General features: G+C 45.3%; 1 protein-coding gene across 2 annotated transcripts in view; it reads right to left on the reverse strand.

Moving 5' to 3' along the window:
• The window catches only part of tspan18.L (tetraspanin 18 L homeolog), a 63,516-nt gene extending 49,742 nt beyond the window's left edge, over window positions 1-13,774 (reverse strand). The window contains exon 1 of one of the 2 annotated variants that reach the window (XM_018257308.2): window positions 13,381-13,774. The gene's annotated coding sequence lies outside the window, so the exon portion shown is untranslated. Of the gene's footprint in view, window positions 1-341; window positions 539-13,380 lie in introns of those variants that run through there. The other variant, XM_041589750.1, reaches the window with a different exon arrangement.
• Between the last annotated feature and the right edge of the window lie 12,793 nt (window positions 13,775-26,567).

A 26,567-nucleotide genomic window follows, 5' to 3' on the forward strand; every position in this document is an offset into this window, starting at 1 on the left:
AGACTGTGGAGAAGGAATGAGACAGGACACTTGGGTGACAGTTGCACAAGCTGGAGACAGAATGTCAACACTAGCATAAGATGTAGACAAGTAGGGTACAATGGAGACAGCAGGAGAAGAAGATGGAGACTGCAACACAAACTGGAGATACTATGGCAAGACAGAAATAGTAGGACACGTTGGAGACGGTCGATAAAAAATGAGTCAGGACACTTGGGTGACAGTTGGACAAGCTGGAGACAAAAAGGCAACACTAGTATAAGATGTAGACAGTAGGGTACAATGGAGACAGTAGGAAAAGAATGTGGAGACAGTAGCACTTTACATCAATGTTGTCAAACCTGCTGTACGGTAGTTCTTCTGAAGTACAACTCCCAGGACCCACTCACAGCCAAAGGTAGCGCAACTCCCAGGACCCACTCACAGCCAAAGGTAGTTTTACTTTATATACACAACAGGGCACCAAAAACAGAGCCAGGGCCCTGCCACATACAAAACATGCCCGTGCTACTTTCCCTTTACACTGCCAAGTTGCGTTTGACCAAACTATTTGGACTAACAGACCCCTCCTGTCCGACCCCTCCTCCTTCTTGTTCTTGGCTGGGTCACAAGCTGTTGAGAGCTGGTTCTTGGCTCAGTCTTTTCTCTGATCAGATGTAATTGTGTTAGTGTCTCGCTGCTCCGTGCAACTGCCTTGTGAGATCCATTTTGCTAATAAGATTTTAATATACGGATACGTCTTTAGCCTGACACAGCCCATTAAATAACAATGCACGAGTGATCCGCCTGCTGAGAAATGATTAACAGCGCCATTTAGTAGACAATTATTTCTTTAAAACAACGATTTTCTTTAAAAGGACTTTAAACTAACTTTTACATTCCTGCTTATACATATATACATCTAAGCAGCTCTGCCATTGGTCTTTTATTTTGCCTTTTCCCATGTCTAAAATAAAATATCTGTAAGGTCAGGTCAGTGACAGCTGTATCATCTTTACTTTCAAGTAAGTATCATCTTTAGTATCAAGTGTTCTATCATCCATCCTCCATCCTGGCACTCAAACAAATCTATGAATCCTATAATCAATGAGCATGGCAACCATAAGTCTCTTTTCCACAGTCACACTCCCTTCCCAGAGACTATTATCCACTGTTACTATAGACACCATCTCTCCCTACTATACCTGCTATCCCACAGTCACACTCCCTTCCCAGAGACTATTATCCACTGTTACTATAGACACCATCTCTCCCTACTATACCTGCTATCCCACAGTCACACTCCCTTCCCAGAGACTATTATCCACTGTTACTATAGACACCATCTCTCCCTACTATACCTGCTATCCCACAGTCACACTCCCTTCCCAGAGACTATTATCCACTGTTACTATAGGCACCATCTCTCCCTACTATACCTGCTATCCCACAGTCACACTCCCTTCCCAGAGACTATTATCCACTGTTACTATAGACACCATCTCTCCCTACTATACCTGCTATCCCACAGTCACACTCCCTTCCCAGAGACTATTATCCACTGTTACTATAGGCACCATCTCTCCCTACTATACCTGCTATCCCACAGTCACACTCCCTTCCCAGAGACTATTATCCCACTGTACTATAGACACCATCTCTCCCTACTATACCTGCTATCCCACAGTCACACTCCCTTCCCAGAGACTATTATCCCACTGTTACTATAGACACCATCTCTCCCTACTATACCTGCTATCCCACAGTCACACTCCCTTCCCAGAGACTATTATCCCACTGTTACTATAGGCACCATCTCTCCCTACTATACCTGCTATCCCACAGTCACACTCCCTTCCCAGAGACTATTATCCACTGTTACTATAGGCACCATCTCTCCCTACTATACCTGCTATCCCACAGTCACACTCCCTTCCCAGAGACTATTATCCACTGTTACTATAGGCACCATCTCTCCCTACTATACCTGCTATCCCACAGTCACACTCCCTTCCCAGAGACTATTATCCACTGTTACTATAGACACCATCTCTCCCTACTATACCTGCTATCCCACAGTCACACTCCCTTCCCAGAGACTATTATCCACTGTTACTATAGGCACCATCTCTCCCTACTATACCTGCTATCCCACAGTCACACTCCCTTCCCAGAGACAATTATCCCACTGTTACTATAGGCACCATCTCTCCCTACTATACCTGCTATCCCACAGTCACACTCCCTTCCCAGAGACTATTATCCACTGTTACTATAGACACCATCTCTCCCTACTATACCTGCTATCCCACAGTCACACTCCCTTCCCAGAGACTATTATCCACTGTTACTATAGACACCATCTCTCCCTACTATACCTGCTATCCCACAGTCACACTCCCTTCCCAGAGACTATTATTATCCCACTGTTACTATAGACACCATCTCTCCCTACTATACCTGCTATCCACAATTACACTCCCTTCCCATAGGTTATTATACACTGGCTTAGTAGACGCTGCATTGCTCATTGTAAATCAAGAGGCAACTGTATTTATATTGTATTTCCCTAGATTCTCTGTATTTATAGCCAGTGTTCCGCAGGGAGTCAGTATGTGTGGGTTCCATATACAGCCGCCTCTGCTTGGACTCCCTAAAGAAAACTCTGTTCTCTACTCCTACTTTCCCATCACAAATGCATTATTGTTACACACAGAGTTGCTTCTCTCTCTTTCTCTGTCTCTCTCTCTGTCTTCACGCGGGAAAGGAATGCCTTGTCTGTGTTTCTTACTGAGCTGAAAATAAACCCCAGGGAGCCTCACATGAGATGAAAGAAAGCAAACCTGTCTATCAACGAGAAGGCTGTGCATAACAATGGGATGTAGGTTCCGCAGAGAGGAAAAAGGATACGTCCCTGGCCAGAGTTGAGCCCTAGGACTCCAGTTATTGGCTCTGCCACCTGCGACTGCCAGCCGATCTGTCAGGCATAAATCACTTTCTTATTAATGGCCCTGGCCCAGAGAATAATCACAGTATTATGAGTTGGCCACAGCCTGGCCAAGCGAGTGGCAAATCTACTCTGCAACCTGTGGCTCTCCAGCTGTCACTGAACTAAAACTCCCAGCAACAGCCAAGAGCCCCTGCTTATGAAGCTGAGTAAGATGATAGGCAGCTAATAGGTCAGAATGAGCCCCCCCTTCTATAACCCCAGTGGTTCATGTGGAGTTGGGTGATCAAACCAGGATCAAGATCTGCAAACCTTGGCCAAGACAGGGAAAGGTTCACCTGTTTGACAAGGTCATCAAACAAGTAGATCTTTGCCTACGTTGACCACCCAAGTGAACACAATTGGGTTGGACAGGGGAAGGTTTAACAAAACTCGAGACTGTGGGAGAGAACCCACCAAAATCCTTGAAGAACATTCACACTCCACAGAGAGGGAGGCTCTGATTGGAACAGAACTCAGGAAGATGATAAACCCCATTACATTAAACAGAGCCAAGACGTTTGTGTTCCCATTTGACTATTTATACTTGCGCTGCAGACCAGGCCCCATACAAATAACAGAACCCTTCCCACGGGGGCCCTTCAGCCTCAGGATGGGCAGTTGGAATGTTTTATCAGCACAGAGGAAGCCTCACAACAGGACGACGCAGGGAACAAAGGCAACGTTTCCTCTTCAATTCTCACCCCCTTCCCAGAAACAATGAAACGTTTCCAATGGCTTTTTTACAGTAACTCCTTATTATCCAAATCAGGTGGTTTATATTCTCTGCACTGCTGGTCCTGACTCCCGCCACAATGCAGCTGTTGCAAATAAGTTCCCGCTAACATTAAGGTTATTTTTCATATTTCCCCTATGCGTCATTTCGTAAAAAGGAGCCTGGATTGTAAATTGTTTACACTATACGAACAATAGATTGTAAGGTGAACTCCCTGTTAAGACTGCAAATGACCCGACTACTGATGGAATGGAATTCCTCTGCTTTTAGTCATCTGGAGTTGAAGCCCCCATGCTGATCTGGACAATGTATACAGTTTGGAAACAATTTATAAAGCACTGTACTCTGGCATGGGGAAGATTTGTGGCTCCATTAGGCGCCCTAATTGTATAGGAAGCAGGACTGGGGATTATAGGGTTATGGGTAAGAATGGGAAAAGGATAAGGGTGTCTTTGGGGTTCCACTCTGTGTGCATAGAAGCTATTTTGGGGCTTCCATTAAGTTACATGAGCAAAGGTTAATCAAAAAACATGTATTCTTGTTCCAGCAAGCAGCATGGCAGCTCCCACATGAAGTCATAGCTAGTTATAATAGCTAAACTAGCCAAGTTACCCCATGTTTCCACTGATTCAGGCCCAGTCTATACATGAACCAGAAGGCTTAAAATGAATCCCTAATTTTACTGATGTCTGATAGAATTTAGGGAGTTTCCTTCCCAGGGCCGAGGGTCGGCCAAAATACTTCCCCACTTCCTGCTTTATCTTTCACAACAGGATTTGACACTTGACCAGGAAGTGAGGGGTGCAAAGGAAAATTCCCTTTCTACCTTGTGTTGACAACTGAAGTTGTCACGGCTTTCCTTTTCTTTTATCACAGCATCTAAATCAGTGCTAACCAAATTTAATGTCGTGTTGTCTCCCCATGTCTGTTGGGGGTGGGGGGCAGCCTGAATTCTATTTGGGTGGAACCTGGGAGCTTATCACTATTTTGGATGTGACTGGCTCTTTATTTTGCCCTATTGTCTCCATCTTGTCCCACTGTCTCCATATTGCTCTGCTGTCTCCATCTTGTCCTACTGTATAAAATCCTGTCCTACTGTCTCCATCTTGCCCTACTGTCTCCATCTTGTCCGACATTCTCCATCTTGCCCTAATGTCTCCATCTTGCTTTACTGTCTCCATCTTGTCCTACTGTCTAGAATCTTACCCTACTGTCTCCATTTTGTCTCATGTCTCCATCTTGTTCTACTGTCTCCATCTTGCCCTACTGTCTCCGTCTTGCCCTACTGTCTCCGTCTAGTCCTACTGTCTCCATCTTGTCCTACTGTCTCCATCTTATTCTACTGTCTCCATCTTGCCCTACTGTTTCTATCTTACCCTACTGTCTCCATCTTGCCCTACTGTCTCCATCTTTCCCTTCTGTCTCTATCTTGCACTTCTGTCTCTATCTTGCCCTACTGTCTCCATCTTGCCCTACTGTCTCCGTCTTGCCCTACTGTCTCCGTCTTGTCCTGCTGTCTCCATCTTGTCCTACTGTCTCCATCTTATTCTACTGTCTCCATCTTGGCCTACTGACTCCATCTTGCCCTACTGTCTCTATCTTACCCTACTGTTTCCATCTTGCCCTACTGTTTCCATCTTGCCCTACTGTCTCCATCTTATTCTACTGTCTCTATCTTGCACTTTTGTCTCTATCTTGCCCTACTGTCTCCATCTTGCCCTACTATTTTCTATTATCTTCTGACAGCTCTCAGCATAAGGAACAGCAGCCTTTTTGGATGCTTAGAAGACACTTATTGCATCAGCCAGTGACAATATGCAGGTACCAATATCTGGGGCTGAATCTCGGGTCCAACATCCCGTCACTTTGCCTCGGGGGGAAAAGCTGAAAGTGGTGTCTCGGTTAAATAGGCACAAGCCAAACTTACAGAGATGTCCCTGTAACAGTCAGGGGGTATCAGGGGCCCGTGTGACAGCGCTGAGTGATGAGATTATTATAAGGCAATTAAGCATTTTTCATCTTCCGTTTTCTGAGCATTTTAGAGGCTGTCAGGCCCGGGCTGGTTCTGCATAATCTTCTGCACATTCAGCATCTGGAACATATGGAACTACCAAGCGAGTGACACAACTGTCAGTGGACTCATCTCAGCAAAGAAAATGGTTTCAAAGGAGAGCAAAAGCCCTAACATTTGTTTTAATATAATGACTACATGGGGGTGTGTTGAACTACACCAGCCAGTTGCTATAACTGTTTCCAAGTACAGCAGCAACCAAAGATTTCGCACTTGATTTTCCTTGTGTACTTTCCCTTTAATCTGAGCATGTGCTCCTTCTCCACTCTAATGGCTGCTTTACATGGAAAGTGTTACAGTAGCTCCATCTCCTCCCAAATCCTTATGGTATCTATGTCTCATTGTTCCCCTTTAAAGGGAAATCTAAAACACTATTTACATTATAAGTCAAATAAAATTCACTTGTGCAAGAATAAGCCAGAAATAAGATCAACCGATGCACCAGAAGCAGGCTGAGTTATATAAGGAATCACTCATCAATCAATCACTCATGTATTATAAGGGATAATGTACCCCCTACTGTAAATGATAAGGATATTAGAAGTCTCTGAGGGGTTGTTCTGTGACCATATAAAGGCACAAGGCTGCAGGCTGAGTTATACAGGGAACTCTGAGTATCACTCATGTATTATAAGGGATAATGTACCCCCTACTGTAAATGATAAGGATATTAGAAGTCACTGAGGGGTTGTTCTGTGACCATATAAAGGCACAAGGCTGCAGGCTGAGTTATACAGGGAACTTTGAGTATCACTCATGTATTATAAGGGATAATGTACCCCCTACTGTAAATGATAAGGATATTAGAAGTCTCTGAGGGGTTGTTCTGTGACCATATAAAGGCACAAGGCTGCAGGCTGTGTTATACAGGGAACTCTGAGTATCACTCATGTATTATAAGGGATAATGTACCCCCTACTGTAAATAATAAGGATATAAGAAGTAGCTAATTCTAGTATCACTCGTGTATTTTCGATAAGATTATTAAAGCCAGGTAAGCAAGATGCTACAAAGTAACTACAAATCCCATAGGTGCTACATACAGTATTAACAGGGACATTATGAACACAACAAATCATGCAAAACTACACAGGGCAGGGTATCAGCCTGGATATGTGACTATTATGGTCTGAAAACTCTGTTAAAGGATAGCTAGAATCTCAGCTGCCATAAAGCAGGACAGGACTGCTGCTTACAATGGGGATCAGATAGGATCTGTGCAGCCACTGGGACAGAATGCTCTGTTATACAGATAACTAGAATCTCAGCTGCCATAAAGCAGGACAGGACTGCTGCTTACAATGGGGATCAGATAGGATCTGTGCAGCCACTGGGACAGAATGTTCTGTTATACAGATAGCTAGAATCTCAGCTGCCATAAAGCAGGACAGGACTGCTGCTTCCAGTGGGGATCAGATAGGATCTGTGCAGCCACTGGGACAGAATGTTCTGTTATACAGATAGCTAGAATCTCAGCTGCCATAAAGAAGGGCAGGACTGCTGCTTACAATGGGGATCAGATAGGATCTGTGCAGCCACTGGGACAGAATGTTCTGTTATACAGATAGCTAGAATCTCAGCTGCCATAAAGCAGGACAGGACTGCTGCTTACAATGGGGATCAGATAGGATCTGTGCAGCCACTGGGACAGAATGTTCTGTTATACAGATAGCTAGAATCTCAGCTGCCATAAAGCAGGGCAGGACTGCTGCTTACAATGGGGATCAGATAGGATCTGTGCAGCCACTGGGACAGAATGTTCTGTTATACAGATAGCTAGAATCTCAGCTGCCATAAAGCAGGACAGGACTGCTGCTTTATGACAGAAAGGAAGGGGACTTTAAAAAATGATTGCACTTCCCTAATGCAAGCACAACATTTTTATAGGAACATATAAACTTTAGTATGATAATATTCCAGTAAATAATTAAATGCAGAAGGTACTCGGGGGGATCTATAAATGGGATTTTTCTCCAGATCTGTGGCCGGATGCAAATTGCACAAAATACCCTTTATTATAAAATCAGAATATATTTCTTGACACTAAACGTGCCTTCATTTTCAGGCCTATAAATCCCGGTGACAGTGAGACTGTTGCTCTGGGGGCAAGTGCTCAGTGTGTTTGTGTGAGTGCAGATAATACACTGGGTGCTGCGAGCTGTGGGCATTGGGTGACAGGCTGATTTACACGGGCAATTCTGAGCTCTGCGAGGGGGGTTCATTATGATGGAGGGAAGTAACGAGAGCTCGGGGCTGTGTTCTGAAATGTAAATGGAACTAAAAGGAACAACAATTTCTATTGTTCCTCAGGGAGGGAAAGAAGTCTCCATTCTTACACATGTGAGAGCTCCATCACATACACCGCTGCTCTCCTCCCACTGGCTACAGACATTACAGAGGGGCCCTTAGCATGTATCATGCAGCAGTCACGTTATTAACGGATCCAGATTCCTTTTATTGTAATGGAATAATGAAGGTAAAGACACCAATGTCAGAGTGTGTCACACAATACTGATATAAATGTATCTTTCCCAACAGCACAGTGCAGCAGAATAATATCCAAGGTCAACTTAAATGGATTATTATTATCCACTGTTTATATGGAGTACTCTTGATTCTACAGACACCTGTATCGGACTAACCTGATGGACCCACACCTAACCTACCAACTCATGACCAACACCATCAACTCATGACCAACACCCACCTACTCATGACCAACACTCAACCCGCCAATTCTCATGACCAAACCCATCAACTCATTCCAAACCCTTAATACGTTGACTCACAACCAACACCCAATCTGCCAACTTGTAACCAACACCCAACCCACCAACTTATGCCCAACACCCAATCCACCAACTCATGACCAACACCCAACCCACCAACTCATGACCAACAACCAATCAACCAACGCATGACCAACACTCAATCAACCAACTCATGATCAAACCCACCAACTGATGACCAACACTCAACCCACCAACACCCAGTCCATCAGCTTATGACCAACACCCATTACCAACCAATCCATCAATTTATGACCGGCACTCAACCCACCAACACCAAATTCATAATCAAACCTATTACCAACATAATCAAACACTTAACCCATTAACTCACAAGCAACACCCCATCCACCAACTGATGACCAACACTCAACCCACCAACACCCAACCCACCTATTCATGTCCAAAGCCACCAACTCATTACCAACACTTAATCCATTGACGCACAACAAACACCCAACTTCTCATGACCAACATTCAACCCACCAACTCATGGCCAACCCATTAAATTCATGACAACTCTCAACCTGCCAAACTCATGACCAAACTCGCCAACTCATTACCAACCCTTCTGTCCTGAACATGTGCCAATCATGGAATAGAGGCGTCCTGTATTATCAGAATATTATATGTCACACAAAAACATTTCTGGCCCATATAAAGGCCTGGGGGTTGCTCCCACTAATGGCAATTATGAACTAGAGCTTATATTCGGCTAATTAATCATCTCACTGTCCAACAATTTTGTTTACCTTTCCCAGAGACTCATAGGATGAAAGTGAGATATGGGAGACAGATGATATCAATCAAATCAATCTGATGTGGTGTCCATGCATTTATTCACTTGTTCAACATTGTGAAATCATCATCAAATCTGTAAACACAGGAAACCTTCAGGGGTGATGAGTAGAGATACAGCGAGGATATCCTGCCTATAGTGGATATCACCCAAAATGAAATGAGGTGTTGGTCACACGGGAAGATGGAGAAAGACACTAACTGTCAGACTGAGATCCCATAACACTATGGCAACATAAGTATTCCCCTGTACTAAGCACAATTCAGCAGGAACAGTCCCTAAGTTTGCTCATAGTCTGTACAGAGAGATCCCATAAAACTATGGCAGCATAGGTATTCCTCTGTACTAAGCACAATTCAGCAGGAACAGTCCCTTAAATTTGCTCATAGTCTGTACAGAGAGATCCCATAAAACTATGGCAGCATAGGTATTCCCCTGTACTAAGCACAATTCAGCAGGAACAGTCCTCTAAGTTTGCTCATAGTTTGTACAGAGAGATCCCATAAAACTATGGCAGCATAGGTATTCCCTGTACTAAGCACAATTCAGCAGGAACAGCCCCTAAGTTTGCTCATAGTCTGTACAGAGAGATCCCATAAAACTATGACACACAGGTATTCCCTTGTACTAAGCACAATTCAGCAGGAACAGCCCCCTTAGTTTGCTCAGACCAGCAGTGCGCAGGTTAAGAGGGCTCCCCGCAGCTTGAGACAAAACAGACTGGAGAAAGCAGATAAGAGCAGAGGAAACAGCAGATCTGCATTAATCTCTTATGTCCTACTCTGCCTCTGCCTTGTACCAGGATAAATCAACATTAACCCATTATATATACATATGGGGCTGTGTTCTGCCTGCCCAGCTTGACAGATAGGCTTCTTCATCCTAACAAACATTCTGTGCAACGGAAAAATAAGAATTAAAGGGGATATAAACCCATGTCTAAAAAAACGGTTGCCTATTGTAATTTCAGAAGTCAGAACCAGCAGGGCAGAGAAAGAATGAATTGTCAGAAGCTCATCACTCAGCTATTTCCCCTGGGTCCCCACAAGGAGACAAATACATAGTCACCCCCCCCCTCTCCAGTTAATCCCATTTTACCCCCAATACATTACAGCTGACTTTTTAGGGTCATTTACAATATTAAAAGCAAAAGTGATAGAAAAGAAAACCCGGCTGGATGCATTCTCTCTCTCTCCTCTCACGAAATTGACTCTAATTTTCGAGTCGGAGCGTTTTGGGATTAGGTATATTTAGCACGGGGCGTCACAGGGGAGACGGCAGGAAATTCTTATTATTGGAAAACGTCGCTTTGTTCTGCTGGAATCCAGGGGCCCCTGTCCCTTTCTCTTCTCTGTCCTGCTGCTTCTGACTTTGGAAACAAAGGAGCAGGTCTTTTTCACAGCTACATTGTTTCAGAAGTCAGAACCACCAGGGCAGAGATAAAGTGAAAACCCCCTGAACCCTTTTATCTCCATGTGTGATACAAATTGTTACTAAGTGGGATTAGGCTACTGATATTTATTTACAAGCCCATCTATCAGAATCTTGTGTAAATCTTGCTTTGTGCTCAGGACAATACCAACACGCTGGCACTTTCGGGGGGGGGGGGTATCAGTGTGATAAGACACACACAGCCCTGTGATATCCCTGCCTGGTCTCTCCGACCCCCAATGCTGATACAAGTGCTCTGTACAACTTTACGGCAGACGCACACGGGCAGATTCAGTGAGATTTAGTCTCCAGGCGACTAATCGCCTCTTCTTCGGGGCGACAATCTTCCCGAACTGCCTTCCAACCTGCTAAAATTAAAAATCGTCTGCGCCAATGCACTCGCATGGCTTCAATTTCCGAAGTCGCCCGAAGTTTCAGGCGACTTCGGAAATTGAAGCGCCGCAAGTACCATTGCACTGGTGTTTTCTCATAATAGCAGGAGGAAGGCAGGGGGAAGGCAGTTCGGCCCGCAGAAGAGGCGATTAGTCGCCAGGCGACTAAATCTCCCCGAATCTGCCGTGTGCCCCTGCCATTACCATACAAAGGACTTTCATTGATCCCCGTCTGACTGAACTTCACACTGATTCTAACAGGGGGGTGCTCAGTGCAGCCCAATATACACCGCAGTATACACACACCCACCTTAAAAAAAACCCCATCACAATACAGTAGAACCCCCACTTTACTTTTTTCAGAGGACCAGGAAAAAATTATGTAAAATCCGGGAAAATGTAAAATCAGGGAATTGTGTTAGAGCGGAGACACAAGTTCAGATTCGGGGAGATTCGTCGCCCGGCGACAAATCTCCTCTTCTTCGTGGCGACTTATCTGCCCGAACGGCCTTCCCGTCGGCAAGAATAGAAAATCGACTGCAGGATGACAATCGGAATTCCATGTGAGGCAACTTCGGGCGACTTCGGAAAACTAAGCACTCCGAGTGCCATCCCACCGGCGATTTTCATTATAGCTGGCGGGAGGCAGTTTGGGGAGATTAGTTGCCTAAAGAAGAAGAGATTTGTTGCCAGGCAACTTATCTCCCTGAATCTGACCACCCTTAAAGAGGTGGTTAACCTTGACGTTAACATTTAGTATGTTATAGAATGGCCAATTCTAAGCAACTTTTCCATTGGTCTTCATTATCCATTTTTTTTTATAGTTTCTAAATTATTAGCCTTCTTCTTCTGACTCTTTCCAGCTTTCAAATGGGGATCTCTGACCCCATCTAAAAAAAACAAATACTCTGTAAGGCTCCACATTTATTGTTATTGTTACTTTTTACTACTCATCTTTCTATTCAGGCCTCTCCTATTCATATTCAAGTCTTCAAATCAATGCATGGTTGCTAGGGTAATTTGGACCTTAGCAACCAGATGGCTGAAATAGCAAACTGCACAGCTGCTGAATAAAAAGCTAAATAAGTCAAAAACCACAAATATTAAAAAATTAAAGCCAATTGTAAATTGTCTCACTCTTTACGTCATACTACAAGTTAACTCAAAAGTGGGCAACCCCTTTAAAGTAACTCTTTCTTAAAGTACTGAAAGGATATAAGCACAGGAGATACACTATTAAGTGTGTTAATAACAAGGGTTAAACATTGCAGGGTTAATGTTACACTATGGAGGGCAAGACTCTCTGTCAGTCACATACACAACCTAAAGCAATAAGTGATTCAAAACATTCATAAATGAAAAAAAAGCAGTTTTTGGGAACATCAGGAACATTTTTTGATGTAAAATCCGGGAAAACATTCTTAAAATCCGGGAAATGCACCCTTTGAAATGCATTATAAATTGGTGGGACCACAAATAAAAAACTGTAAAGTGTGGGACAACTTAAAAATCAGGGGGACTTTAAATTGAGGTTTTACTGTAGTTCATTTTCACTGCTGCAACTTCAGAGCAACAGTTGCAGAACAAAAGCCGCAACGAGTGGCGGAAGGAAAAAGAAATTGCAGAATGGGGCAGACTGTAGTGAGCGGCACTGGGCAATGATCAGCTGGAAGCCAACAGGTTGGTCATTAACAAAGTGAGTGGCACTGAGTCTGTGTATAGGAGTGTGAGACTGACAGGTGGCGCATGACAGTTGGTGCTGCACAGACAAGCTTTGTAGGGTCATGACCTATGTCTTCTCACAGTTGCCCATAATGCCAACCTGGTGGCCCCTTCTCCAAATAATGTAGCCACCAAACAGGGTGTGTGTAATGTACCCACTGAGCAAAGTGACGCAGTAACAAGGCAAGATGTAAGTGGGTGGCATTTACTATATATCTTAGTGGAATTGTGTTTAATGTGTATGTTGGCTCCTAGCAGGGTGGCACTGTAGCCATCAGACTGACTGGCACCCAGTGTAATGTGCCCATATCTCTGTGATGTACCCACTGTGTAATGTACTGTCCTGAGTGTAATGTAAATGTACCCACATCTATGCAAGTGGCACTTTGTAATGTAACTAGCTGTAACTGACACTTTAGTTCCCATATCTGACACTGAGTGGGGGGAACAAGTAGGAACCCGCAGAGTAACTCACCTTGAGGTGTCAGTGCCGGGCCCCTGGGTGCTGAGAGATAGAGGAGGTGCCAGTCACATGCTGCCAGTCCCACGGGGACCTTCTCCAACTCCTCTGCGCGCAACTGTCACCTCGAGTCCTGACACAGGGGGGGGGTAAATGTTCCCGCTGGGCACCGACCTCTTACTTTGCTTTTTTCCCGGTACCCAAAATTCTTCTCTCCCGAAATTAAACGTCCCTCTCACCCGGAGCTGCGCTCTCTCTGCCTCTCACTCCCCGGCTCTGGCTCCAACACCAGCGGCAAATGAACAGGAGGAGGAACCGGACACTTCACTCCGCCCCCAGCTCTGTCTGTCCCTGGCTGAGCCCCCGACTGTCACTTTCCTGCCACTCTGCCTGGCACTCTGGCACCTTCACTCTCACTGCCTGTTATATCCACTTTGTAACTGTGCCCCTCACACTTAATACCCTGCCTACCTCTGTGCCCCCATTACCCACCCAATCTGCCCCAGTCTTTCACGATACCTCTAACTGCAATCCAGCCTGTCACTATACCTCTAACTGCCAATCCAGCCTGTCACTATACCTCTAACTGCCAATCCAGCCTGTCACTATACCTCTAGCTGCCAATCCAGACTGTCACTATACCTCTAGCTGCCAATCCAGCCTGTCACTATACCTCTAACTGCTAATCCAGACTGTCACTATACCTCTAACTGCCAATCCAGACTGTCACTATACCTCTAGCTGCCAATCCAGACTGTCACTATACCTCTAACTGCCAATCCAGACTGTCACTATACCTCTAGCTGCCAATCCAGCCTGTCACTATACCTCTAACTGCCAATCCAGACTCTCACTATACCTCTAACTGCCAATTCAGACTGTCACTATACCTCTAGCTGCCAATCCAGCCTGTCACTATATCTCTAACTGCCAATCCAGCCTGTCACTATACCTCTAACTGCCAATCCAGACTGTCACTATATCTCTTACTGCCAATCCAGCCTGTCACTATATCTCTAACTGCCAATCCAGCCTGTCACTATACCTCTAACTGCCAATCCAGCCTGTCACTATACCTCTAACTGCCAATCCAGACTGTCACTATACCTCTAACTGCCTGCCCAGTCTGTCACTATATGTCTAGCTGCCAATCCGACATGTTTCTATGCCACTCAGCCTGTAACTGTGCCTCTTGCTGCCAGCTGAGCCTGGACCTTTGCTGCTCACTGCCAGTCTATCACTGTGGCCTCCCCTCACTGCCACCCATATTCTTTACTGAGCCCTTCACTACCAACTAACTTGCCCCTATGCCATTCACTGCCAGTCTGGCACGTTTTATACGGTCCACCTATATTAATTGTTTGCAGCAGAAACACAACTCGTGCACGTATCCCCACTACACTCTGCTCCTCTCTCACCCCCCAGCTCTATCGTTTTCCAACACTTTTTGCAGAGTCTGATGGAACCAAATCCAAACTCATAATATTCTGTAATTTGACTCTAAAGCACCGGACAATTGAACACAATAATGTCTCACATTTAAATATGCAAATTAGAGGTCTTGATATTCAGATAAATGATCTTTTGTGCAGGGTTTGTTATTGGGCTGATCAGTAGGGTTTGATGTATATGATGAATATAATGAATATTTCTACCAGCTGTTGTGGTGCCCTCTGTGCCTTCCCTAAATCCTGCCCTGGACTCTGGAGCCAATCCATTGGGAACTCATACAAACTGAGCTGATTCATACACTATGGACTTCATAGATACCATCTGTCACCTTGCTAACTGCCATGCAGCATCCACAGACACGGGTTTGTTCAGTTGCTGATTTTCCTTGGCAGATAGGAGAGCCCAATGTTACTTTGCATTCCTCACATCCTGCTGTACCCCCCACCCCCAACTAACACACAGGAAGTGGGGTGTGTAATAGAATCTTGCTTCCCCCTGACTGCTGCAAAAACACACTTAGTATCAAGTTTCCAAAGTTAAAGGGGTAAATATAACCAATTTAGCAGTAATGTCTGTCCCAGGATTCCCTGTTGACGAGGCCACAGGGGCAAATATCATGGGAGACAGCAGCTTTGCTTGTTGGGGGGTATACACGTCCCTATAAATTGGGGATGTACCGAATCCACTATTTGGGATTCCACGAAATTCTTGGTGAAAGATTTGGCCAAATACCGACCCAAGTCCGACTTTGCATATGCAAATTAGGGTCAGGAAAGGAAAAAGTGGGGGAAAAAAATCTTCTTTTTGGGATAAAAAGTCATGTGATTTCCCTACCCGACCCTAATTTACATATGCAAATTAGGATTCAGTTCCGCCGAATCCGAATCCTGCTGACAAAGGCCGAATCCCGAACCGAATCCTGGATTGGGTGCATCCCTACTATAAATAAATACAAATAAAATCACTGCTGTGCTATAGTTAAAGCAGGACCAGGAATGACTAAATCTGCAGCCCCATCAGGTACCCCAAACTGCTGATACTGTTGGGGGAAAGTTTACCATTCCACAGTGGGCCCTCCCCTGGGTCCCCATCGATTCTCGACTTATTTACAGTGAAAGGAGGAGGCCGCACAGATCCCCCCCCCCCCGTATCTCCAGGCATTAGCGAGAAAGGCCAAGTATTCTTTGTTGCCCTGCCAAACCTTCTCTGTCTTTCACTTTTATTTTTCTTTCACGGTTTCCATGGTTACTGCAACTTTCATCTGAATCGTGTGCCCAAAGCCGTTTCTAAACACTCTCGAGGGTTTCACAAACAAGGGCTCCTTGGTGGTCAGAAAGAAAAGGCGCCCCCAGGAAAGCAGCCGAACTTACTGTCGGTGCCAGCAGTCGCAACTTCTCTTTTGTGCCGGCTACTAACAAAGACAGATACCCACTCTGTGTGGTGCCAGGCAGCTTGGGCCGCTTACCAGGAATAATGTGTTGCCTTTGTATCACTTGTGTGTAGCTCAGTTTAAAGGAAAGGTCTCGCTGGATGATCTAGACGCCCTCAATGGCCATAGACGCACAGATAATTTTGTACACAACAAATTTTCGTACGATATTCGCCGCGTGTATGGTGGGAAAAGAGCCGACCCATATCGGCAGAAGACTTGGATATCGGTCGGTTTGTTGATCGGGCTGGATAATTTTAATCGGCGCCTTTGAAGGCATCAGAACATCGGCCATTGTTAGTGCTGAATGGTCAGATACAGGTAGAATTCTATTGTTTCTCTCTGTATATCTGACCATTCAGCTCTACACGTGTGTATTGAAACGAAGAAAGATCGTAATTGTTACGTCTAAGACTTAAGATGGCCATAGACTCAAAGATCCGCTCGTTTGGCGACATCGCTAAACGAGCGGATCTTTCCCCGATATGCCACTAACGGCATGGCTATATCGGGGGTAATTCGAATGTTCGGCCGTATGGCCGAACGATTGAATCACGATACGCCAAGGGGCTCCAGCGGGTCGGTCGGGTAAAAATCAAACCTTCCCGATCAATATCGTGGCCAGATATCGATCGGGAAGACCCGTCGGAAGCCCCCATACACGGACAGATAAGCTGTCAAATTGGTCCAAACGACCGATATCGGCAGCTTTATCTGCCCGTGTATGGCCACTTTAAGGTGGCCATAGACGCAAAGATCCGCTCATTTGGCGACATTGCCAAACGAGCGGATCTTTCCCCGATATGCCATTAATGAGCATGGCTATATCAGGGGTAATCTGAACGTTCAGCCGTACTACCGTATGATCCGATTACGATGTGCAATGGGCTCGGGCGGGATCGGTCGGGTCAAAATCAAACCTGTTCGATCGACCAAACGACCGATCTCCGCCGGACGAAAGATGTCGGCACACGCCACACACGATCCGAAAATCTATGTAGTAACTATGTAACTATGCAGGTCCTCCCAAGGACCCCTTACATGGTCCAATAAGCCGAGCAGTTAGTACTGTTAAAGTATGTTGGCGCCCATCTCCGGTAAATGAATTTCAACGACAGTACCTCCATTGGAAATGACCCAAATGAATCAGACCACCCTGAAGTTGTGTCATCCCATTATATAGAAGCTGGTCGCTGTGTTGGTTCTGCCAATGTTCTGCCATTGTTTCCCACTGTGAGAGTCTCCATTGGCTGATAGGAAATGACTGGGACTGCCCATCCCTCCAACATCCTGAGTCATTAAAAGGCAATTGAAAGTTTTCTCTTTGATGTATCTCAGGAACTTCAATTGCCCTTCATGTAGGTTTCCTTCCTATTGCTGGACCCCACCTGCTAAAGTTCCCTGAGATACCGGTGCTTTATGGTTGTGCCATGGACATTTTTTTCTTCCAATTACCTGAGAACCATCTGCAGTCCTGACAATGTAAAGCCCAGTTGTAATATAGATAGGTTGTGAATCACTGGAACTCAAGCACAAAGGAACGCTCCATAGAATACTCAATGAGGCTACTTCACATTGCACTGGATCAGGTGGGAGTTTGTACTACACACCAGGGTGGGGAAAGAACATCTCACAATTGTCTCAGGGGTTCCAGAGTTTGTAGCTCCCAAGAATGAACAGACCCCATATACATTTAGGTATTGCTGGCCCTGGTCCAATATCCACATAAAAATAACATTTTAATGGAGAGACAGTCAGGAAGCCTAATGTATTGAGCTCCTATGCTCCACGCCTAAAGACTAATATAATGGGGGCTGGCTCCCTTAGGGGGACTCTGAACCTAATCTATTTAGAAGAAATTAAGGAAGAATGTTTATTTTCTCCCTTAGATACTCCCCCTTAAAAAATCTAGCTAGCTAAGTAAGTAGGTGTTAGCTGAAGGTCTCACTCAGGAACCTTCCTTGGTAACATTTCTCCAGTGACGTTAGCTAGTTGCTAGGGGTATTGTGTATCTCAAGTGTTTATTGGCAGTCACAGATTGCTTAGGTAGGTGATAGGCTGGAGGCAAGGTCCATATTACTCAACCTTTCTGCTCAAGGGGTTTGAAGCTCATCTGTTCTTTTCAAACACTTCTGCTTGCTCTTCAACAAGGTGTATCACCCCTTCCACTGGTTTGGACCAATATTGGGGGATAAGCCAAACAGGTTTGGAAACCATTGACTTGAACAAATGCACGTATAGTCCAAAGGGTAGGCCAGCTATCATTCTGTCTTGGAAGTTTTAGTTACCGTTTTGGAGGTGCACGACTGGAGTGAAGGGGACCAGGGAATGGACTAACCAACTGGTGCACTGGGCTGCTTATGACCCAGCAGATTCTCTTGGTTGCAAACTAAGTTCCATGACATGAATTGCAAGGTAATAGGCTTAAAGACACAAAAAGGGACTCAAGTATGTAGGCGTAGGGTCTACATAGGTTCTCCAGGAGCAAATGGTCCTTCTGGCTCTGACCCATATAACAAACAGTACAAAGTCACCTCCCTGACACTGGCTTTGGTAACAAGTAGTCTTGTGTTTAAACAGAACCGGTTTGGCACTCCATTTCAATAAGTAATAACACGAGTGGCACTTGAGATACCGTTGGTCATGTCTGAGTAGACTCCAGAGACCGCCAGCAGTATTTGCCAATGTTCCAACCTCAACAGTGTAAGTCATCAAAACCTTGAATGACTGAGCTCCAGGCTTAGACTTATCTCCTAGCTCTTTCTTTGTTTTCATCCTTTCATCTCCGGCTATCAGCTCGTTCTTCCTTGCCACTGGCTTGTTGCTTAACTCAAGTTTTATATCTAGGCTTATTGAAAAAGTTAATACCATAGAGCAGTGCTGTCCTATTGGTGTGTGGCCCCCCAACATGAAAGTCTGCCTGCTGTGTCTGCTTACCATGTGCAAGCTTTAAAAGGCATCAGTACTGAGATTAACTGGCCCCAGCCCTTTACATCTCAAATTCGGCCTTTAAACTCCTGCATAGTGCACACCTCAATTGTTCATATCCCTAAAGCCTTGCACTGTTCACACCTCAGACCCAGAATGAATGTGCCCACATTGTTCACCTGTTCACACCTCATACAAACTGCTGGAGGGGCACCAGCTGTATTCTGCCTGCCCTATGCTCCCTGTGTGTGCCATACTCTGCCTGCCCTATGCTCCTTGTGTGCCATACTCTGCCTGCCCTATGCTCCCTGTGTGTGCCATACTCTGCCTGCCCTATGCTCCTTTTATGCCATACTCGCCTGCCCTATGCTCCATGTGTGTGCCATACTCTGCCTGTCCTTTGCTCCCTGTGTGTGCAATACTCTGCCTGCCCTATGCTCCTTGTGTGTGCCATACTCTGCCTGCCCTATGCTCCCTGTGTGTGCCATACTCTGCCTGCCCTATGCTCCTTTTATGCCATACTCTGTCTGCCCTATGCTCCTTGTGTGCCATACTCTGCCTGCCCTATGCTCCCTGTGTGTGCCATACTCTGTCTGCCCTATGCTCCCTGTGTGTGCCATACTCTGTCTGCCCTATGCTCCCTGTGTGTGTCATACTCTGTCTGCCCTATGCTCCCTGTGTGTGCCATACTCTGCCTGCCCTATGCTCCTTTTATGCCATACTCTGCCTGCCCTATGCTCCCTGTGTGTGCCATACTCTGCCCGGTCGGCATCTGGACTGTTTTTGCCCAGATATTGGTTGGGTGGGACCATCGGAGGGCCCCATACACATAAATCTGCCCATGTTTGGTTACCTTTAAGAGATATCCTCTGTAGGCCTCAACTGCTTTAGTTTAGATGGGAATTATGCTGACTACAGAGTAGCACCATTCTGGCAAGTCCCAAAAGATCAAAATTAACAAAAAGTTGGCATATTAATTTAGCCAAACATCCAGAGCTGCTCCTGCCATGAGGCAAGGTGAGAACCACTTGAGAGGTAGCAAAAAGCCACCCCTCATAACTAAGTAATCATGGATGGGGGGTACCATACAGTTTTGGTCTCCAGCACTCAAACGGGACATTATTGAATTAAAGAGGGTCCAGAGAAGAATCTTAGCTATAAGGAAAGACTGGCCAAGTTGGGGATGTTCACGCTGGAGAAGAGGCGCTTAAGGGGTGATATGATAACTATGTATAAATGTTTAAATATTGGGAAGGGGTTTGTTACAGTGAGAGCTGTGAAGATGTGGAATTGTCTCCCTGAATCAGTGGTACAGGCTGATACATTAGATAGGTATAAGAAGGAGTTGGATGGTGTTTAGCAAGTGAGGGAATACAGGGATATGGGAGATAGCTCATAGTACAAGTTGATCCAGGGACTGGTCCCATTGCCATTTTGGAGTCAGGAAGACAATTTATCCCCCTCTGAGGCAATTTGGAGAGGCTTTAATCAAACTTCCTCTGGATCAACTAGCAGTTAGGCAAGTTATATATAGACTTAAGGTTGAACTGGATGGATGTGTGTTTTTAACCTAATTTACTATGTTACTATGCTAGTCAACATTGGCACTGGCATTGCCCCAAGTTGCAGCTCAACTTGAAATACCTTGGACGCCAGTTTGGGCTGCTTAAAAGCAAAGAAAGCATACAGAACTTCTCCCATGTACCATAGAGAGCAAGGGAGAGACCAGACTAGAAGGAGGTAGCAGGCAACAGATAGAGACAGTAGCTGAAAATGAAAATCATTAAAACTGGTGGGTAAGTTGCAGAAGGCTATAAGGGGGCTGAGAATTGTAGTTCAGCAGAAGCTACAGGGTCCTGGCAAAGTCTTGTTTTGCCTTGGGTTTCCGCTTGCTCTTTACAGATGGTCTTGTGTTTCCTCCTGCTCTTGTTTTATTTGTAATTTACTATAAACCCAACGTACTCAACAAATGCTGCATCCCATGAATATTTGCAAGTCTCCAGGACCTGACTCCTGAGCTCAGACCCATTGGCAGCAGCCAATCCACATTCAGCTACCAGAGAACAATGAAAGGCTGATGGACAGGACCTTTGCCACAGTCTCCCAGAATCCTTTGTACCGAGTCTTGCAGCCCAGCTCTCTGGAAAATCAATTAAGGAATTCCCATGAAGACCTTCTAGGGCTGTTTAATCATTGTACAGTGGAGCGGGCCAGTGTGGGACATCCAGACACAGATGGAGAGTGGTGTATCCCCTTCACAGGGGGTTATTAGGGCTTAAGGGCAGGAGGAACATACAAGATCTCTCTGTGTTACCCTTGACTGAAGCCCCAGGCTGAGTTTGCGTGGGACAAACGATCCTTTCTGTGGCACTGAGATTCCAGCATCATATTCATCTACAGGCCTGTCTGTATGCTCTGCCCAATGACCCATCTGTAGCGTTACCCCGGCCCTATGTTCCATACAAAAGGCTGTTGTGTTGGAAAGAATACGGATAGAAATCATTTACCGCTTTATTTTTTACTCTTGCACAGCCTAAAATAGGTTTCTATCATGTTTTGTCACACAAGGGGGCCGAACTGGGGCAAGATGGGCAAAAGAGAGAGAGAGAGAAAGAGATAGAAATATAGATAGATAGATAGACAGACAGACAGATAGATAGTAGAGAGAGAGAGAGAGAGAGAGAGAGAGAGAGAGAGACAGACAGACAGACAGACAGATAGATAGATAGATAGATTAATAGAGAGAGAGAGAGATTAATAGATAGAGAGAGAGAGAGAGAGAGAGAGAGAGAGAGAGAGAGAGAGAGAGAGAGAGAGATGGATATAATGATAGATAGATAATAGATAGATAGATAGATAGATAGATAGATAGATAGATAGATAGATAGATAGATAGATAGATAGATAGATATGAATAGATTATACATAAACAGACCCAGGTCAGGCCAATATAAAGACAATATTACTGTATATTGCTTATAATCTGCATGTTAGTTGTGTTTAGGTAACTAAGGGAGCCAGTAAGTTAGATTGATCGCCGCCATCTTGGTATCAGGAACATTCCATGGCTGAACTCATACAAATAGGTTTCTATCATGTTTTGTCACACAAGGGGGCCGAACTGGGGCAAGATGGGCAAAAGAGAGAGAGAGAGAGAGAGAAAGAGAGAGAGAGAGAAAGAGATAGAAATATAGATAGATAGACAGACAGACAGATAGATAGTAGAGAGAGAGAGAGAGAGAGAGAGAGACAGACAGACAGACAGACAGACAGACAGACAGACAGACAGACAGACAGACAGATAGATAGATAGATAGATAGATAGATAGATAGATAGATTAATAGAGAGAGAGAGAGATTAATAGATAGAGAGAGAGAGAGAGAGAGAGAGAGAGAGAGAGAGAGAGAGAGAGAGAGAGAGAGAGAGAGAGAGACAGATTAATAGATAGATAGATAGATCGATAGATAGATATGAATAGATTATAAATAAACAGACCCAGGTCAGGCCAATATAAAGACAATATTACTGTATATTGCTTATATCCTGCATGTTAGTTGTGTTTAGGTAACTAAGGGAGCCAGTAAATTAGATTGATCGCCGCCATCTTGGTATCAGGAACATTCCATGGCTGAACTCATACAAATAACTCATTTGATAAAATACAGACAAGGTTTTTCGAGGAGACGCTGCGTTGTGATGAGTCACCTCATTGTGAGTAATACACAGCATTAATCATGGGTTGTGTTGGGCAGAACCGTTCTGATCCTCATTCTCTCTATAAACTTGCTGTGACCCAAGTAACTCAATTGGTTTCACCAATGATAAGGACACCCTTGTCCTGACCTTCCGCTGCACCCAAAGGGTTTTATATGTAAATGGCAGCCCACAGCTCTCCAGTTGCACTATATCTTTCACAAACCCCTACATCCACTGGCTGTCTAAGAATTCTGGGAAATAGTAGTACAACAGCAGGTGGAGAGTTATGGGTCATATTGTTTTATAACAGTCGTTGTGTGGCTTTTTCACTTCAGGTCCTTCTTGGAGGTCTGAGCTTTGGTCAGGGCCCCTTAGCTCATAACAAGGTTACAGATATATAGAAACATTGGGGTAACAGTCACCCTGCTATAGTTCCAGGGGTACCCAGGGTACAAATAAGCACTCACCCCAAATCTCCCCCTAACTGACCTTCAGACTGGGCCCCCTTAGCTCATAACAAGGTTACAGATATATAGAAACATTGGGGTAACAGTCACCCTGCTATAGTTCCAGGGGTACCCAGGGTACAAATAAGCACTCACCCCAAATCTCCCCCTAACTGGCCTTCAGACTGGGCCCCCTTAGCCCATAACAAGGTTACAGATATATAGAAACATTGGGGTAACAGTCACCCTGATATGGTTCCAGGGGTACCCAAAATTGGGTATCCCTTTGTTATAAAGATACACATCTCTATAGGTGCTACATATGAAGTGATGTTTTTATTGGGTGATATAAATATATACAATGAATGCAAATGATTCAGGCCCTTGACTTTGATCTTCCCTATTCAAGACATTGGCATCAAGTAACATTATTTTTACCATATATAGTGATGCCCCTGCATACCATGCTGGGTGCCCCTATTTTTAGATGCAGCTCTCTGGGTGCTATACCCACTATGAACTCCCAGCAACCCTTGATGATATTCTGGGAGTTGAGGTAGAGAGGAAGATTTGGACATTCCTGGTAGGAATCTTCTATTGTCCCTGTTTGTTTGGGCAGTCAGGAATGCCGGTGTCAATAGGGGATCAGTACATAGAGGGTGGGGGTGTAGGTTTAGCTGTGCCCGGGAGATGCTTGTGCCCCAGGGTGTCAGTAAACAGGAGTCAGAATGGGACATATGGACAAACTGCCATGAAAAGGGCTAATCTCATTTAAAGCGGAACTGCGTATTTGAAATTGACATTTTCTTGCATTAGTCAATAAACAGCTTTTGGCTGAAGTTCCCCTTTAATCCTGATTTTCTCCCCAGGAAGAGCAGAGAAGTATATTGACGGCTGCATGTCAGGTCAGTGCAATTAAGCTTGCAATTAGAAAGCTCGTCATGCAAGAAGGCTCATTAGCATATTGTAGGTAAATTGAGATTAATGTGTCAGTTGGGTCCTGACCTGCAATGACATTTTGGTTTTTTGTGGCCATTATGGTCTGTCCCAGCTGGGGGGGGGGATATGCACTCAGAACAAATGAAATGCACTTATTATAGGAGAAAGATGTCACGTCCTACTTCCCCTTTATAATTGACATCTTCACTGGTCTGTAGGTTCTTTTCCCTGATCTGGGGCACCAACTGGCTCAGGCTTATGAGAGGCAGAGGGGGCAAAAGTGATGCCCAGGAACAGAGCTTGGCCACTTACCATAAACACACGGAAAGGGACTGTTAGGAGGAGAGGACTGGTTGTATCCCTGTGTCCTGAGGCAGCCCCCCCCCCAGCACCCCTTTCACTTGCTAAAGTCTTGGAGACCTACGTAAGGAAGAAATAGAAATTATTATCCTTACTGTACCGCCTTCCTGGCATTAACCGTAGTGCGTCTTGTGCCTGGCATCATCCTTACTGTATCTCTTGCCTGGCATCAACCTTACTGTACCCCCTGCCTGGCATCATCCTTAAGGTGGCCATACACGGGCCGACAGACTGAGTCGGCAGCTTATTGGCCCGTGTATGGGGCCCCCCGATGGACTTCCCCGATCGAGATCTGGCCAGATCTCAATCGGACGGGACTAAAAATCCCATCAGATCGCGCCCGCATCTGTTCGTTGATGTGGTCCCGCGATCCGACCGCCCGTAAAGCCACCGTTAGGATCCGATCGTTGGGCCCTAGGGCCACGATTGGATCAGCCCGATATTGCCCACCTCAAGGTGGGCATATCGGGGAGAGATCTGCTTGTTTGGCGATGGCGATGATCTCTCCGTGTATGACCACCTTTACTCTATCTCTTGCCTGGCATCAACCTTACTGTACCCCCTGCCTGGCATCATCCTTACTGTGTCTTGTGCCTGGCATCAAACTTACTGTACCTCCTGCCTGGCATCATCCTTACTGTATCTCTTGCCTGACATTATCCTTACTGTACCTCTTGCCTTGCTTCAACCTTACTGTACCCCCTGCCTGGCATCAACCTTACTGTATCTTGTGCCTGACATCATCCTGACTTTACCTCTTGCCTGGCATCATCCTTACTGTACCCCCTGCCTGACATCAACCTTACTGTACTTCCTGCCTGGCATCAACCTTACTGTACTTCCTGCCTGGCATCAACCTTACTGTATCTTGTGCCTGCCATCAACCTTACTGTACTTCCTGCCTGGCATCAACCTTACTGTACTTCCTGCCTGGCATCAACCTTACTGTACTTCCTGCCTGGCATCAACCTTACTGTACTTCCTGCCTGGCATCAACCTTACTGTACTTCCTGCCTGGCATCAACCTTACTGTACTTCCTGCCTGGCATCAACCTTACTGTATCTTGTGCCTGGCATCAACCTTACTGTACTTCCTGCCTGGCATCAACCTTACTGTACTTCCTGCCTGGCATCAACCTTACTGTATCTTGTGCCTGGCATCAACCTTACTGTACTTCCTGCCTGGCATCAACCTTACTGTACGCCCTGCCTGGCATCAACCTTACTGTACGCCCTGCCTGCATCACTCTTACTGTGTTTTGTGCCAAGCATTTTCCTTCAGTATCTCACTTGATTGGCATGCACCAATAATACCTCTGTAGATTAGAATATGAGACAAATGGGGTTATAATAAATAACAGGCACCTTTAGCCTTGGACCCACGAACCGCTGCGGAGCGCAGATCAAGAACACCAGGAATCCGGCACAGTTAACATCAATGTTCGGCTTTATTCACGCATGGGAAGGATAACAGTGGAGGGTGTACAATTCTAACGCGTTTCATGCCCCATAGCTGGGCACTTCATCAGAGTGCCCTGAGCCTTGGCTATGACTTGGGCACTTCCAGATCTTACACATTTGGAAGGAGGGCAAGTCAGGGTCACATGACTAGTTGGGATCAGATTCCAGGGGTAGAATCATGGGGCTAAATACTGAATGGGGCAAACTGAATGTAAGAAGCAATACAAGACCTGGAAATGTTACTGGATTCCTAGAGCTGTTGGACCAGACCCAGGATCCCCGAAGCCCAAACTAATCATTTTATATTTATGTGAATTTGTTTCTCTTTGTGCATCAGAGACTGGTCCGACTCGACTCCCGGTGACTCGGGGGACTTGTGTGTCTCCCACCACCTCCTTCTATTATTTCTATATCTGAGAAATCACGTGAGGCTGATCTCATTACTGCGCGGGGAAGGGACCCTCTCTAACGACCTGAAATCAGGTTTTCT

The sequence above is a fragment of the Xenopus laevis genome, chromosome 4L (genome assembly GCF_017654675.1).
Source record: "Xenopus laevis strain J_2021 chromosome 4L, Xenopus_laevis_v10.1, whole genome shotgun sequence".
Taxonomy (NCBI): Eukaryota; Metazoa; Chordata; class Amphibia; order Anura; family Pipidae; genus Xenopus; species Xenopus laevis.